The following is an 18,362-nucleotide window of genomic DNA, read 5'->3' on the forward strand; positions in this document are numbered from 1 at the left end:
CTATATCTATAGCTATAGCTGTATGTATATCTGTATCTGTCACATAGATAGATAGATATTTTAAATCTAACTTTTCTCACAAATGTTAAATTATACAATGTAATGATTTTAACCAATGTGATCTACATGAAGTAAATGACAAGAACAATAATACTGGATGAGGTGTTAAACCAAAGCCCCATCTGCTTGAGTTAGTGGTAGCGCAGGAGGATGTAAAAGATCCCAAGGCACTTAATAAAAAGAGTAGGGGTTTTATTTTATATATACATCCTTATATGTTTATATATATAATTCAACATAAATACACATCATACACATCAGCTAATACATCAAATTATTAAAATATTTTTTCTTAAATTTCAATAATTTCTACCCTCCTCACCCTTTTTTCCCTCACCCATCTTTTTATTTTCCTTATAACATGCCAGCTATCCAATATCAAATTATATAACAATTCTTTACCTCTGATATTTCAGGTAATCTATATTATGCTAATCATTGTTCTATCAATTTTTTTCTATTTTTCCTTTTATTTCCTCTTCATAATATCCATATAATAGTTTTCTATACTTATATTTTTGTGTATTTCATCATGTAGTTCCTTTTTACACAGAGTCCATACTTCTTTGACTCTAGAACAATCTAGAACAATCTATCAAAATGTGTTCCATAGTTTGTTTCAGACTGTATTTTATACATAATCCATTTTTCATCTGTTTATATTTCATATTTGCTTTCACTAGAAGTTTCTGTATCACTAACGTTCGCAAGAAATCTTGTATTTCTTAAATATTTTTATATCTTTTAATCTCTCTCTCTTATTGCTGTTCTAATTTCTTTTTTGTTTGCTAATATTTAACATATCTCTCCACTGTAGCGTCATACCAATCCTTTCTATTTTTATACATTTCTTTCCGCGTTACATTCCATTTTAATCATATTATATTATCTATTTTCAAAGGCTCCTTCCCATTTTTTCTCTCATCACGTTCAAAAACTTGCATGTACTTACTCCACAAGAACCTCCTTAGTTCACTTTGTTCTTTATTCTTGATTTTATCTACTATACAATAAATATGTAATGATGTCAAAAATACTGTTGAATTAATCAACCCCAGTCCTCCTTCTTCCTTCTTATAGTAGATCACACCTCTCTTAACAGGATTTAATCTTGAACCCCATATAAAACTAAATAAAATCTGTATTAACTCTTCCTCCAAATCTTCTGGTAATAAATATACCCCCAAATATCCAAATTTCCCCAAATCATATGAGTGCATGAAAAGTTTTTTATAATAAGATAATTCAAAATTTCTCCACATATTAACAGTTTTTATTATTTGTGTAAATATTTTTAATTAAGCTATATTCTCAAAATTTAACACCTAATAATTTTATTTTAGTCATAGAAAAATAAATACTTACTATTTTCACTTTTTGCTGCATATTCTTTACATTTTCGTTGTTCATTCTTAATTCTTTTTTTTATCCATTCCCCTTTATCTACTATACTTTCTTTAACAGATCCGTTTTAGTTTGCAATAACTAACAAATCATCTGCATAAGACACATGCATATGTATATTGGTACATTTATTCCAGATTTTAAAATTACTCTTCCTTCTTTAACTCTTGTATTTGAAACTTCTATAAATGTATTCATAATTAAAGAGAAAAAATAGCTAAGAGGACACACCTGATTTAACCCCCTACTAATCTTAATTTCTGTACTAAAATAATTTACATTTAATGTAATGTAAGATTTTTCATATATTGTTTGAGCTAATCTTACAAATTCATTACAAAAATCACATCTCTTTAAAATTTCTATCATGCTCTTATGATTAATCATATCATCTTTTTTTCCCATATCACATACCACTATTTTTCCATTTCCTATTACTTTTTAATATTATCTATTATTTCTCTAGCAATCATTATAATTTCTATACTTTCCCTACCTACTATTCCATATACACCTTTCCTAATTACCCATTCTAATATATCAATAATTCTCATTTGCAATATTCTAATATACATTTTATAATCCATATTATTTAATGTTGAAGGTCTCCAATTACTATTTTTTTTCTTTTTTTGTATATACATTTACTATACCTTCACATATATTTTTATTTCTAATTTCTGTCTAAATTCATTCATTTGTAATCTTTATTATAACCTCTTTTTTCTTCCTTCATTTCCTTATAATACTCACATCCTAACCCATCATGTCGAGGTGATATTAATCTCTTTATCCCCTGCAAAGCATAGTTATACTCTTTCATCATCATTTCTTCTTCATCAATTTCTTCTACTTTATGCAGATTTTTAATGTACCATTCCATTTCTCTCATTATATCTTTTCATATTCTGAAACAATCCCCCTTTTTGATTTTTAATACAAGTTATATTCCTTCTTCTAATTTTACTTGTTTATGTTATAGGGTGATACTTCTTCACTTTTGCCTTTCAGTAAATATTTTTGTTTAAAAATCAATTATGCTATTTTTTCATTTTGTGCATTCAACTGTTTTTCTTATTTTTCTTCCTCACTGCCATATATTATTTCATTATATTCCTTTATCAAATTTTCATATCTTTCTTTCTTTTTATTAAAAAAACTTTATATTCTCCTTCTTGTACATTTTTATATTCTACCAACCAATCAACATTGTCTTCATAAAAATAAATCATAGTCGTATGCTACTCTCATATCCTATCCATCTCCTTCTTAAACCATTCCTTTTTCATAACCTCCCCATGGAATCATTTATTTTATTTTCCTTCCATTATTATTTTTTCTGAGCAGGTATAGTCAATTTAATAGAACTGTGATCAGAAAAAATCAACTTTCAAGTTTTGAATCTTGTTTTCCTTTAAATCTTCTGAAAAAATAAAATAATCAGTCTCAGTGTTTTTATTTCCTCTGCTATACATACATTCCCTTTTCTTCTAAAGCTTCAAAACTTCACATATAATCACCTTTCTACAAATTCTAATTTCTTTATTAATTTTACCCTTCATTTTCCTGAAATTACAGTTTCAATCCCTAATTACAATTAAATTCATATTTATAGCTACATATGTCTTTATTTCTCTAAATGAACAATCTCTTCTTTTATCTCCTGCTTAAACCATTTCTCTTTCATAACTTCCTTGCACAATCTTTTATTTCTTTTTCCTTCCTTTATTATTTTTCTTGAGCAGATATAGTCAAGTTAATCACACTATGATCTAAAAAGTCATCTTTCAAGTTTTCAATCTTGTTTTCCTTTAAATCTTCTGGAAAATTAATAGAATCAATCCCGGTCTTTATATTTCCTCTCTTATACACATATTCCCTTTTCTTCTCAAGCTTCAAAAACTCCACCTTTAATCATCTTTCTATCTGCTTCTAATATCTTTATTAATTTTACCTTTCATTTTTGTCAAATTACTGTTAACCCCCCCATTTACAATTATACTCATATTTATAGCTACATACATGTTTCTTTCTCTAAAAAACATTCTCTTATTTTACTTTGTGTTGGAGCATATAAACAAATTATTCTCAAAACATCCATTCCCTTTCTTATATCACAACACACCTTATTGCTTTATAACAATGAAATCCACTTCAGACTGAACTCCAAAGAAGAAATTATGTTGTCTTATACATATCTATTAATATTCTGTTCCTTTTCTTTAAGTCCTTACTATCAATTTAAATCTTCTTTCACTTTGTTCCTTTTGATAGAACCATGTACCTTTTTTTTCTGTAAGTTTTAAAATTCTTATTTAATTTTAATTCAGACAATGTACCTTCCTTGCATGTCTCTTTTCCATCATTTCTCACCTACATATTACCCGGATATTATGTCATCACTTCTCTCGTCTTCCTCATTTATAATTTGTGTTGCCATATCCAACTGTAAAACTGCGACTTTGTCTGTAGGTCCTGACTTCTCCATCATTTGGATCAAAATTTCATCTTCTAAACCTTCTTTTTGTACTTCTGTAATCTTTATGTACAGTAATTCACTGCCTGTACAATTTGTAGCTCCAGCCACATGTTGTTTTATATCCTGTTCATAACTGGATTTACATAGTAATATTTATCACTATATTCTTATACTATACATTTCTATATTTTCCTATAACATCAATTTTATTATCCACAAAAATATTTTTGCTTGTTAAAATTTTATTTCCTCATTTATGCACTCGTTTCTCTTTTTTATCATACCCCAAAATTTATCATACATATATTTATACAATTTACTACTTCACTGACACAATGTCCAAGAGTACACTTCTCATCTCTCTCTCTGTCTCTCCTTGATATCCTCCATTACACTCCCTTCCAGTTGTTGCCCTCCAGCAACTTAACATGGAAAAGAATAGGGGTTCTTTATAAACAAAAATAACGCTTATTTACAAAATATTTGCATATTTACAAATATTTACATGTGTGTATGTGTGTGTATGTGTGTGTGTGTATATATATATATATATATATATATATATATATATACATACATACATACAAATCTGTTTGCACAATCATACTAAATTTTCATCCTTGTTTGACTCCCCCTCCTTTTTTCCATAACCACCATCTGATTTTACTTAATATTGTTGCTAAAATCCATTTACCATTAAACATAATTTCATTTATTCTTTCATTCCATATAACCATGTAACATAAAATAACTTTTAATCTATTCTTTTAACATATTCTTTACTTCTATTCTTATAATAGTCATATTTAATCATATCCATGTATATTATATCCACTTCTTTTTATTTCTTCACAAAAATCTTCTTTACATAGTTTTCCCTATATTTTTTTACTCATTTACATTTCAAAAACACATGTTCTGTGGTTTCTTCTTGACAATGGATATTGTATCACTTTTCTTCTTATATGACATATTTTCTTTTATTGGTAATTTATTTAATGCCAGTCTCCACAAAAAAATCCTGACATTCTTCTTTCTGATTGCACCATTTGCTTCTTATTTTTATAGCTTTCATTTTTTTATCTGTTAGAATTTCCCATAGTTTTACATAGTAATATTTTATCACTATATTCTTATACCATACATTGCTATCTTTTTCTATAACATCAGTTTTATTATCCACAAAAATATTTTTGCTTTTTGATATCATGTATACACTCTTTTCTCTTTTTTATCATACCCCAAATATATTATAGATATATTTATACAATTTTACTACTATCTCATATTTTTCATTTATCCAATGTAACACTTTGTACAAATTTAATGATGCAACATTAATTAACCCTAAACCACCTTCTTCTTTCTTTACATAAAAAACTCCTCTTTTTACTGTGTTTAATCAAGAACCCCATATAAATAAATAAAAGTATGCAATAATTCCTTTTCAAATACTGTTGGTAATATAAATACAATTGCTAAGTATGCTATTTTCCCATTAGTACTGAATCAAATAATCATTTTTTTTTCTGAATGATAATTTATATATTTGCCAGAAATGACAGGTTTATTTTATTTCTTCTATTGTTTTTCCCATTGAATTCTACTTACATATTTTACCATATTTTATACCTAACACAGACATTTCATTCATTGTAAAATATATAACCTGATCTTAACTACATCCCTAAGCCTTTATTTTATTTAAAACCACCCCTATCATCTCTAGACACTCATTTGTGCCAATTATTACTACTTTTATCCAAATTTTATTTTTGCAGTTATTATCATCTGCATATGTTAATAGAGCTGGAATTCTTAACCCTTCAGGTGTTATATACCACTCCTCCTTCATTTTGTAATTTATTTCACATACTATAACATTCATAACTAATGCAAATATTAAAAACTCATTGGACATCCTTGTCTTACATCACTCTTCATATGTACCTCTTAGCTTAACCAGATATTTATAATTATTTTACTTTATTATTACCACGTGTAGCATGATGTTCTATAACAACATAATAACAGCTATGAATGAAAAATTGTGCTGCGATGTAATTTATATAGCTGTATCTTCAGCATTTGATAGGGTCATACACATAACACTGATGAATAAATTAGTACAACTAGGTAATGATGTACTCTTGATAAGATAGAATGGCTTGCAAATAGGACTTGGCAAGTATCGTACAGAAACTGGACAGGTGAAATCCTTGGTTACAGTCAGGGTGTCCCACAAGACACTGTCCTAGGACCTTATTTGTTTAGATGGTATCTTTCACATCTAACTTTTTCATCTGAGGTGTTCTACAGTCTATATGCAGATGACCTGAAATTGGGTAAACTGATTACATGTGTTACAAATAAGGCATGTCTGCAAATTAACTTGACTAAATTGACCATTTGGGCACAGGAGAATAATATGCAGATAAATACATCAAAAGCTAAGTGTATGAGATTTGGTAGGCATAAATTGAAAGATGAATATTTAATACAGCGCACAGTGATTGAAACTGTAGACTCATTTAAGGACCTGGTGTATGGGTAGATTCAGCTATGAGTTTTTCTAATCATATCAACCAATTGGTTAATGATAGTATAAAAAGATTTATAAAGTCTAGGAAATCAAAAATAATGAATCAATTGTTAGTTACATTAGACCCAAATTTGAGTATGGAATAACAATAGGGAAACCCTATAAGAAAACAAGCATGAGTAAACTGGAAAGAGTACAACAGATATATACCAAGGGTATCCATGGATGTGAAAATTTAAGTTATTATGAAATACTAAAATATCTGAACTTGTACAGTGTCTCTTACAGATATCTAAGAGGAGATCTTATTCAGGTATACAGGACATTTAGTGGCAACTACCTCTAGGAATGTCCGTGGTTAACAAAAAGTACTATAGAATTGCCAACCTATGTAGAAAATTTTATAGGAATGAGAAGAGTACTAATTAGTTCTCTGACAGAGTAGGCGATGCATGGAACATACTACCAAATTACATTAAAGCAAGTACTAGTTTAGATATTTTTAAGAACAGCCTGGATACTTATTATCAGAACAAGTGTTTTGGTATATTGGCAAGCTAGAAGGGCATTAATGCCCATGCTTGAAATATTTGTATGCATGTATGTATATATTCATACAATTTTACTACTAATCTCTCATATTTTTCATTTATCCAGTTTAACACTTTGTACAAATTTAATGATGCAGCATATACTGCTGGGTTAATTAACCCTAAACCTCCTTCTTTCTTTACATAAAAAAAACTTATCTTTTTACTGTGTTTAATCAAGAGCCCCATATAAATAAATAAAGCCTGCAATAATTCCTTTTCAAATACTATTGGTAATATATACAATTGCTAAGTATGCTATTTTCCCATTTGTACTGAATCAAATAAGCATTTGTTTCTGAATGATAATTTATATATTTGCCAGAAAAGACAGGTTTATTTTATTTCTTCTATTGTTTTTTTCCCATTGAATTCTACTTACATATTTTCCCATATTTTATACCTAACACAGACTTTTCATTCATTGTAAAATATATAACCTGATCTTAACTACATCCCTAAGCCTTTATTTTATTTAAAGCCATCCCTATCATCTCTAGACACTCATTTGTGCCAGTTATTACTACTTTTATCCAAATTTAGTTTTTGCAGTTATCATCTGCATATGTTAATAGCGCTGGAATTCTTAACCCTTCAGGTGTTATATACCACTCCTCCTTAATTTTGTAATTTATTTCACATGCTATCACATTCACCCTAAGCCTTTATTTTATTTAAAGCCATCCCTATCATCTCTAGACACTAATTTGTGCCAGTTATTACTACTTTTATCCAAATTTAGTTTTTGCAGTTATCATCTGCATATGTTAATAGAACTGGAATTCTTAACCCTTCAGGTATTATATACCACTCCTCCTTCATTTTGTAATTTATTTCACATGCTATCACATTCATAACTAATGCAAATATTAAAAACTCATTGGACATCCCTGTCTTGCACCACTCTTCATATGTACCTCTTGGCTTAACCAGATATTTACAATTATTTTACTTTATTATTACCACCTGTAGCATGATGTTCTTTAACAATATAATGGCAGCTATGAATAAAACATTGTGCTGTGATGTAATTTATATAGCTGTAACTTCAGCATTTGATAGGGTCATACACATAACACTGATGAATAAATGAGTACAACTAGGTATTTATGTACTCTTGATAAGATAGCATGGCTTACAAATAGGACATGGCAAGTATCGTACAGCAACTTGACAGGTGAAATTCTTGGTTACAGTCAGGGTGTCCCACAAGACTCTGTCCTAGGACATTATTTGTTTAGATTGTATCTTTCACATCTAACTTTTTCATCTGAGGTGTTCTACAGTCTATATGCAGATGACCCAAAATTGGGTAAACTGATTACATGTGTTACAGATAAGGCAAGTCTGCAAATTAACTTGACTAAATTGACCATTTGGGCACAGGAGAATCATCTGAGGTGTTCTACAGTCTATATGCAGATGACCTGAAATTGGGTAAACTGATTACATGTGTTACAGATAAGGCATGTCTGCAAATTAACTTGACTAAATTGACCATTTGGGCACAGGAGAATAATATGCTGATAAATACATTTAGTTAGTTGTTAGATACATTAGACCCAAATGTGAATATGGAATAACAATATGGAAACCCTATAAGAAAACTAGCATGAGTAAACTGGAAAGAGTACAATGGATATATACCAAGGGTATCCATGGATGTGAAAATTTAAGTTATTATGAACTTGTACAGTGTCTCTTACAGATATCTAGGAGTAGATGTTATTCAGGTATACAGGACATTTAGTGACAACTATCTCTGGGAATGTTCGTGGTTAACAAAAAGTACTGTAGAATTGTCAACCTATGTAGAAGATTCTATAGGAATGAGAAGTGTACTAATTGGTTCTCTGACAGATTAGCCGATGCATGGAACAAACTACCAAATTACATTAAAGCAAGTACTAGTTTAGATATTTTTAAGAACAGCCTGGGTACTTATTATCGGAACAAATGTTTTGGTATATTGGCAAGCTAGAGGGGCATTAATACCCGTGCTTGAAATATTTGTATGCATGCATGTATGTATGTATTACACTGGCATACACAGTTTCCTTTCTCACTTATATTCTTTTATTATTACCCATAATATTTGATGTCCAGTTTTATCAAATGCCTTATTAAGGTCTCCTATCATGATTTTTGCTTCTTTTTTTCTATTCATAATATCGTGTCTATGTCACATAGTTGAAGGTCTATAACTCCAAACACCTAATGGTTGAACCATTATGTTTGAAGTTACAAAACTTCGACTACAGAAAAAAAAAAAAAAAAACAACGGACAACAAAATAAATTGTTGCAATCAGGGGGGCAAGCACCCCTGCATCCTCCCACCCCACTACTTAAATATACCAACTGTGAGATCACACCACATTGAACAAAATGGAAACCTCCACTTATGGAAATTTCCATTCCAATGCTCGAACTTTTACAAATTCAAACTTATGGTCTCGACCATATGTTTTTCGAACTTGTAAAAGTTTGACTACGTGATAAGAACCCCATAATATCAGGAACATTTTCTCTAACTATCATTAATAATTCTTGACAACCCTTCCCCTTTATACTATAAATGCTATCATCCATATTTTCCATTTGAGTTTCAAATCTCTTTTGTATTATTTTCATAAAGATCTTATAATCATTAATCAATACTATCAGTCTTCAGTTTTTTAATTGTCTTCTTTCTTCTTCCAATGAATTTAAGTATTCTACTACATAATTCTTTATATATAAAACCCACATTTAACCATTCATTCAAAATCCTTAAAAATATATTTACTTGCCCTAATACTCTATCTTGCTCATTTAAAGAAATCTCCTTTTCCAACTCTTTATTTTCTTTTCCTGTTAACTTTTTTACTTTCCATTTTTTTCAATACCTTTTTTTTCTTTAAACATTTCTTGTACATATTGTACTACACTAGTCATAATCTTTCCATGAGTTCTTTCTATTTCCCATTTTACATTTTTATTTCCCTTACTGCACTACCATTTTCCTTTATTAATCTGCTTAACTAATTTGATACTTCTTCTCTTTTTCTTTTAAAAATATTTTTGTTTATGTGGCAATTCAGGTATTTGTTTTTGATTTTTTTCATATAATTATTTTCCCTCTGTCGAAGTTCTCTCTATCATTATGTTCTAAATCTTCCAATGCATCATTATATGCTCTTTTATATTTTTTATCTGTTCATTTCTAACATCTTATTGCCACTGTAAAAAACATTTTTTTATATTTTTCCTCAAATATCATCCACCATTCAGACCAATTTTTATAAAATGTTTTCATATTAATATGATCTTTTCATAACTGTATTACTAATCTCTTTCCTTCTTCATTCCATGCTTTCTCATTTATCCTTAGTCATTTGCCTATTTATATATATTCCTTATTTTCCATTATCTCTAACCATGGTGCAAGATGATCAGAAAATCCTGTTTCAACTACCTCCCTTTCTTCTAGAACTAAATCTTTTGATACTATAAAATAATCTATTTCAGTTCTATACATACCCCTTTTGTAAGCCCATTAATTTTTGTCCCAAACATTTAACTTACCACATCTCATAACTTCTAACATTTTCTTATATAATTTCCTTACTTTTTGGGCATGCCTCTTAAATCACAAAGTCTCCTGTTAGTATAATAGTCATATTTATCATGACATAGTCTAAATAAGCTTTCCCTTTTTTTACAGTTAGTATAAGCATATATTGTTATAATTCTTTCCATTTTAAATCCACAATGGTTAATCTTCCCATTTTTTTTCTAAAATTATATATAATATTTTTAGTGTATTTCAAAGGAATGTGGCTATTACAGAACATGTCTAATTCCCCAAATGCCATATTAACTTTCTTCCTCATAGTTTCTCTGTTTGTAATCTTTCATTTGTTAAAAATCTTGTGTCTTCTAACATAATTACATCTACATCACATGTATTACACCACTCCAAAATTCTTATTCTTCTTTTTTTTTTTTTAACAAAAAAAAATATTAAATTATCACATATACATTTTTATGAATGAAAAGCAAACCACATTAACAGAATTTTAGTTGCAAACATTATACATCACAGACCCTGTTGAGACTACTGTAGTTGTAAACATTATACATCACTTATGATATATCCAGTCACTCTCAGTTAAGTATTAGATAGCTCATTCAAATCCTGCCTTCTTTTAAATCTTGTTCCTCCTATGCATATAATGTTCCCACAGTTCCAAATGTTTCCTATGTAGTTTGCTCATTCTCTTTTCTAAAGCTCCCAGTTTCAGTTGCTCTATCTCTGTTACTATATTCACTTCTTATAGTACACCAGTTTGCTCATGCAGTATCTCTGACAGAAATGTCTACAGGGAATCTTTAAAGTCTGCCAACTTATTATAATCCTAGAAAATATGTTCCCAGTTACCTCTTTCTTCCCCATCACACCTCCAACATTTGCAGTCTGGCTGAGGAAAAAAATCTTTGGAGTCAATTTGGGATCTAAAATTACCTATGTAAGCACTTCCAAGCAAATATCCTAAATCTTCTAGACATTGTTGCATATTTGGGAGATGTATATATATTCCCCATTCTCTCTTTGTGAATTGCTTATCCAATCTCTCTTCCCAATCCTTTCTAAGTTCCTCTGATTGATTCTTATATATAATTGTCATGCAATATTTTATATGGTCTACTAATTAATCATTTATTAAAGGCAGTGTCTGTTCTTGATTCTATTAAAACTCTACCAGTGCTGGTCTTTTGTTTGGGCACCCACCTGTTTCCTTCTCTTTGCATATATTTTGATATCAATCCTTGATAGGGAAGGGAATCTCTAACCTGCAGTCCAAATGAATTCTTGGTGTCTTCCCATTTTATTACCCTTACCTTTCTAGTTATTTGCTCCGAGTACCTTGGATCATTTGCCAGTTTTCTCCAAGAAATTCCACCCCTCTTCCCTATTGTCTGTATCCCTAATTGCAGCCATCCCTATAAAATTCCTATTCTTCTTAATACTATTCATATTTGCAGAAAACACTCTAAAATTTTCATTTTCCCTTTTCCTTAAAGTTATGGTTTCATAAGTTCATAGCTAATTACTAGTCAAGCTTTCTTAATAGGCCTTTCCAGGCCTAGCCAATTTCCTTCCCTAAGGTGAGAGTCAAACACCTTAACCACTATACCAAGTCCCAATCATTAGCTGTATATATTCTTTTTCGTCCATCTCCTTTCATTTTTCTTTTGTAAGTATCCCTTAAAAATGTTCTTTTTCTGGATTTTACCCTTTTACCAGTAAAATTATTTTTCCCTTTTACTACCTCCCAATTAATTTCTGTATCACTTATTTCAGAACCTTCTTCTATGCCCTCTTTTTTTATCCTCTACTTTTCTTCTAGTTCTACTACTTCTAACATTTTTTCTTTCTGTTTATTTTCTTCTCTTTTTATTTCCCTTACTCTTATATTAATTTTTACAATCCATCCATAAATGTCCAAATTTATAACATTTCAATTCACATTGTTTCAAATCATGTCCCATTTCCCCATAAATATAACATTTCCCTTTGTCATAGTTACTTATCAAATGTTCTTCTTTTCCACACAAAAAATGTTTTGGGTTGTCCCCAGTATTTTACAACACTCCTGTACATTTGTCATGCTTGGTAATATATATATATATATATATATATATATATATATATATATATATATATATATATTGTTTCTCTTTCTATTTTAACACAATATTATAATCTCAGCCACCAGTCTATCAACCCCCTTTATCGTAAACATTTGGAATGTCTATGCCCTTCAAAGTCTCTCTTTTTACCTTTGTTCAAAAATTGTACGTGAGTTTTCTTTTTTGTTTCCCTGTTAAATGCTTTTACCACATAAAGATTTCATGGGTTACAGTCTTTATGTTTTTCATATTCTCCAAGAAAATTTGCCATTGAAAAAAATAGTTTCATATATAATGTCGCAAAATGTCTCTTTGTTAATAAGAACAAATGTTCTTACCTCATGTGCTTTTATACCCAAAGGCGCTATTAACTTGTCTCACATGTCATACCTGTCAGTTTCTTTGTCTTCTTTACTTTGAATCCCTACCACCTATTTCTATTTTCATTTTATTCTGCCTTCTTTTCTGCTACTGCATTTTTGCCTTCTTTTACTTTCTCTGCATATGTTTTTTCATCTCATTACCTTCTGGATTGTCTCTTCATACTTCTTTTGTATTTTCTCCATAATATCCCCCAGAAAACATTTCCTTCATTATCTGGCACACTCTGTGCTACCATTACTTTAAGTAAATCATCCACTCAGCTCTCCTGACTGGAAGATTCTAATTATATATCCATCATTTGCTGACTTATCCCCATCAAACAGGTTTCTTTGAAACATTTCCCCACAATCCTGCACATATTCTCTGGTCTTGATATTTGCTTTCTTCTTCATTTATTTCACCACCTCATCATCTCCTTCTCCCTCCATCTGCCTCTCCCTCTGTGCCTGTAATAGAAACAGGAAGCGCTCCTCCAAAATGGGTCCCACTCACAACCATGATGAGTAGGGGTTCTTTATTAAATTCACAAATATAGTATATACAATTATATATACAAGTTTCACAGCATATTTACATTTACAATATTTGCAATTTCATATAAATAATATGAATATTTTTTAAGCTTTTCATACTTTCAATCCCCACTTCTTTTCCACAACCAAAATTTTATTTTTTTTCAAACTTTCTGACAATACCCATTTCCCATTATATTTTATCTCATTAATTCTTTCATTCCATATGATCCATATTATGCAAAACAACTTTTCATCCAATCTATGTCATTTTGTTTCACATTTTCATAATATCCATACTTAATCATATCCATATTTATATGCTCAACATTTTCAGTTCCTTTAAATATTTTATCACATATTTCTTTCCACAATTGATATACCCTTTTACATTTCATGAAAACATGTTCAGTTGTCTTGAACTCTCCACAATATGTGCAAATTCTGTATTTTATTGTTTTGTATGACATGTTTGCTTTAATTGGGAGATTATCTATTGACAATCTCCATAGAAAATTACATTCCACATATTTTTTACATTTTTTTTATTCTTGCTTTTACTGCTTTTACTTTTTATCACCTGTATGCTCCCAGGGGTAAACATAATAGAATTTTTTTCATTATATTTTCATACCACGTTTTCTATTCTTTTCTATATTTCCTAAATCAATCTTCCATAATAGTATTTTTTTCTTGATATAGCTTTATCAGTGTGCAACAAATCATTTTACTTCTTTTTAAACAATTAAGCCTTTCCCACATTGATTTATATTTCTTCTCTACAATCGTTATTAACAATTTTCCTTTGTCTTGCATTCCTTTCAATACTTTATGTACGTTAATGAGGATATATATTGAACTCCTGTATCCTGTAAACAGAGGTCACTAAAGAAGGTGTTTGTACTCTCAATCAGCCACACAGTGAACTTTCAGAGTTTCATATTACAATATTTTTATTTATTTTTTGTTAGCTTAGGTAGTCAGGGAGAGCAGGCAAGGATATCAGCAGACGAGTATGGCAACTGACAAGGAGCAAATTGCCCTAGAATATATTGCAACTCAAGACGATTTTGCCTATCTCTTCTGTTTGCTATCCCCTTTTACCACTAGGTGGCAACAGCTACCAAATGTATAAGCTAGTACAACATTACTATCCTGAAGTTTTTCTTACCAACACGCTGGTAGATATTTAAAATCCTACTCCCTATTTCTAAAACTGTTAAATATCCACTCCTTCCTTGCTAAGCAACCCACATTTAAAGTTAGTCTACATTATTTTCCCATAAAATATAATTAAAAACCTTCTTACTATAGCTACTAAACTGCAGTTTGCTGATACTTTTTCTGGTGTACTCACTTCTTTTGCTCTTATCCCGCTCCGTTCACCCTATGGGCTCACTCCGCTCCCCTACCCTGCCCCCAATTTCCACACACCCCTAGTGCTCCTATACTTATAGTCCACATAGTAACACCCCCTGCTACAACACCCTACCACCATCCCTCAGGTATCAAGTCCACTCCCACTTCCATACCACACCCTCCTACTTACAACCTTCCCCTCTCGTAAAACCCAGACAAATCATGCAAGGCATACTACCACTACTACTAACTCTCACTACTCTAGCCTACATCGCATCCATACACACTAACATACCATTAAACAGTACCTTCCACAAAACACACACACACACACACACACACACACACACACACACACACACACACACACACACACACACACACACACACACAACAATATTGTAATCTACTCCACACTATTTAATAATAGCTCATTATTTTATGTACACAAAACACACACCACACTACCTCTCAGTAGACAAACAGCATCTGGCATAAATACAGACCTAGCTCACACTATAAAACTATTCCATAAAGAATGGCTACTGATCTCAGGAGACATACAACCCAACCCAGGTCCATGCAACAAAATTCTCTCACACAAACAGAAGTCCGACCTACTTATTATTAACCTAAACTCAAGAAGTATATCTAACAAACTACATGACCTACATGCATTCATAGCCCACTACTCCCCAGATATACTAACCATTACTGAGATTTGTCTAAAACCCAGCACCCAAAATGAAGAAATTCTCCCCCCAAGGTTATAGCATCCTAAGGCAAGACAGAGATACCAAAAAGGGAGGTGGAGTTACAATTTTATTTAAAAACACACTTAACCTCCAGCCTCTGAAAACCCCACTTCCCAAATTTCAGAATGCTGAAACATTAAGCTCCGTTATGTCCCTCAAAAACAAAAAGAGAATCAACATTCTCTGCAGTTATACTCCTCCAGGAAATAACTCACCTATAATAGAGGAAATGTTACAATGGGCTACAATCAACCTGCCCCAAGAAACCATCCTGCTAGTAGACCTAAACCTAGACTGGCTAGCCTGCAACTCCAACAATCCCTCAAACCATATTAACTTATTTGGATTCTCACAACTAATCCAAGAACCCACCAGAGCTGACAAAAAATCCCAAAAACATTCCATTCTCGATTGGACTTTAGTTAATTTCCCCAAAGAAAATTATCATGTGGGCTGCCCACCTGATGAACTGAGTGACCACTGCCCCACATTCCTCCTTCGTAAACAGGTAAACATACCCAAACTCATACTGTACAAGGAAACTAGAGATGAGCACAAGGTAAATCCACAAATCCTTAACAGCATGTTACAACAATGTTACTGGCACCCACTACAAACTCTTAGCATTAGACCAGGCAGTTGAGTTTTTCAACAGTACTTTTATGAATGTTCTAAATATAATAGCTCCCATCAGGAAACTTAGAACAAAAGTTAACTATGCCCCTTGGCTAAATAGGGCCACAACAGCCTTACTAAACGCCAGAGACAATGCCTGGAAAATCTGGAAAAAGAACAACACTAGCTAAGATAGACAAAATATCAACAACTTCGGAATCAGGCCAAAAAACAAACAAAAATGGATAAACAAAACTACTTCCTAGGTATCCAAATTAAACATTCCAAAAACCCCCAAAAGTTCTGTCAAGCTATTAATTCCCTTCTGAAACCCGGCAAAGCTACCACCCCAGCTCCCAACATCAATACTAATAATGACAGCATAGCATTTCAATTCAACCATCACTTCACAGAATCTATTCTCTCATTATCTACCCAGCTGTCTAACAATAACTCTATATTCACCCCAACTAGAGATCACAATAATATACCCTCCTTTACACTCTGACCTGTACCAACCTCCACAACTAAAAAACTACTCTGAAAACTAAAACCTACCACTCTTGCAGCAGATGGTCTACCCACTAATTTCCTAAAACTAGCTGCAGAGTCCCTAGCCTACCCTGTCTCAATTCTTATAAACTGCTCCATACAAGAAGCTTACATCCCACAACTATGGAAAGTGTCATATATTATTCCCCTACACAAATGCAGCAACTCCTATGAGCTATCAAACTACTGCCCCATTGCTATCCTATCCCCTCTTTCCAAGCTCCTGGAGAAATGTATTCACACCCAAGTAATGCACTTCTTAAACTCACATAATATCCTCTCCCTCACACAGCATGGCTTCCACCCAAACTGTAGTACAACTACTGCTCTTATGTCCTTTACCAACCAGGTTAACCAACTCAGAAACAACAACAACTTCATATCAGCCATATTCTTAGATCTATCTAAAGCGTTAAACATGGTCTCGCATAACCTACTTTTAGGCACTCTATCCACCATGTCCTTTGCCCCCTCCACTACTTCCTGGTTGAAATCTATATCTCTGATAGAAAATAATCAGTCAAATGGCAAGGTGTACTATCACTATCTACTACCAACTACTATAGGCATTCCACAAGGATCAATACTGGGTCCTCTACTATTCACCATTTTCACCAACAAACTACATACCTCCACCCTGCATGCATTACTTATATAGTACGCAGATGACTCAACCCTAATCTGCTCAGCACCATCCATAACCACTCTTCAAAAGCTTACCCAAGAATCCTTCTGCTTCGTCGAAAAATGGATTACTGATATCCAACTGATTCTAAACCCCAACAAGACCAAATTACTTCTTTTCACCCCAACAAATCCAGAACCACATCTCCTTCCTTCACTATCACCTCCAAAAATGGCACCACAATGTCTCCCTCCCCCCATACTAAGCTCCTCGGTGTTGAAATAGATAAGGATCTTCACTTTGATGTCCATATCTCTCAAACCATTAAAAAGGTACATAAAAATTAGGAACTGCATACAAACACAAACAGTTCCTGTCAGACCAAGCACGAATCACCCTAGCCCAAACCCACCTTTTGTCTACCCTAATGTATGCATCATCAATCCTAACCCACATCAGGAAAACAGACCTAGACAAACTAGAATCATGTTACAATAAAATTGCAAAATTTGCCAATAACTCCGCTTTTAGAAGTCATCACTGTCTTGCCCTAAAGGAGCTACAGTGGTTAGAACTCCCTCAGTTAATTAGTTACCACCAACTAGTGCTCATCTTCAACATACTAAAGAATCCCCACAAAACTCCAGCCCTAAACCAACTACTAAACCAATATTTAGCAAACTGTCCTCTACGCTCATCCAACAAAACCCTGCTCTGTATATCCAAAGCCAACAGTACTGCAGGGAAAGCTCTTTTCTCTCATACCATCACTAGGAAATGGAATAACCTCCCACAAAATATCTCTTCAGCA

This window comes from Protopterus annectens, chromosome 1.part2, assembly GCF_019279795.1.
Source record: "Protopterus annectens isolate FY-2018-M chromosome 1.part2, PAN1.0, whole genome shotgun sequence".
In the NCBI taxonomy this organism is placed as follows: Eukaryota; Metazoa; Chordata; order Ceratodontiformes; family Protopteridae; genus Protopterus; species Protopterus annectens.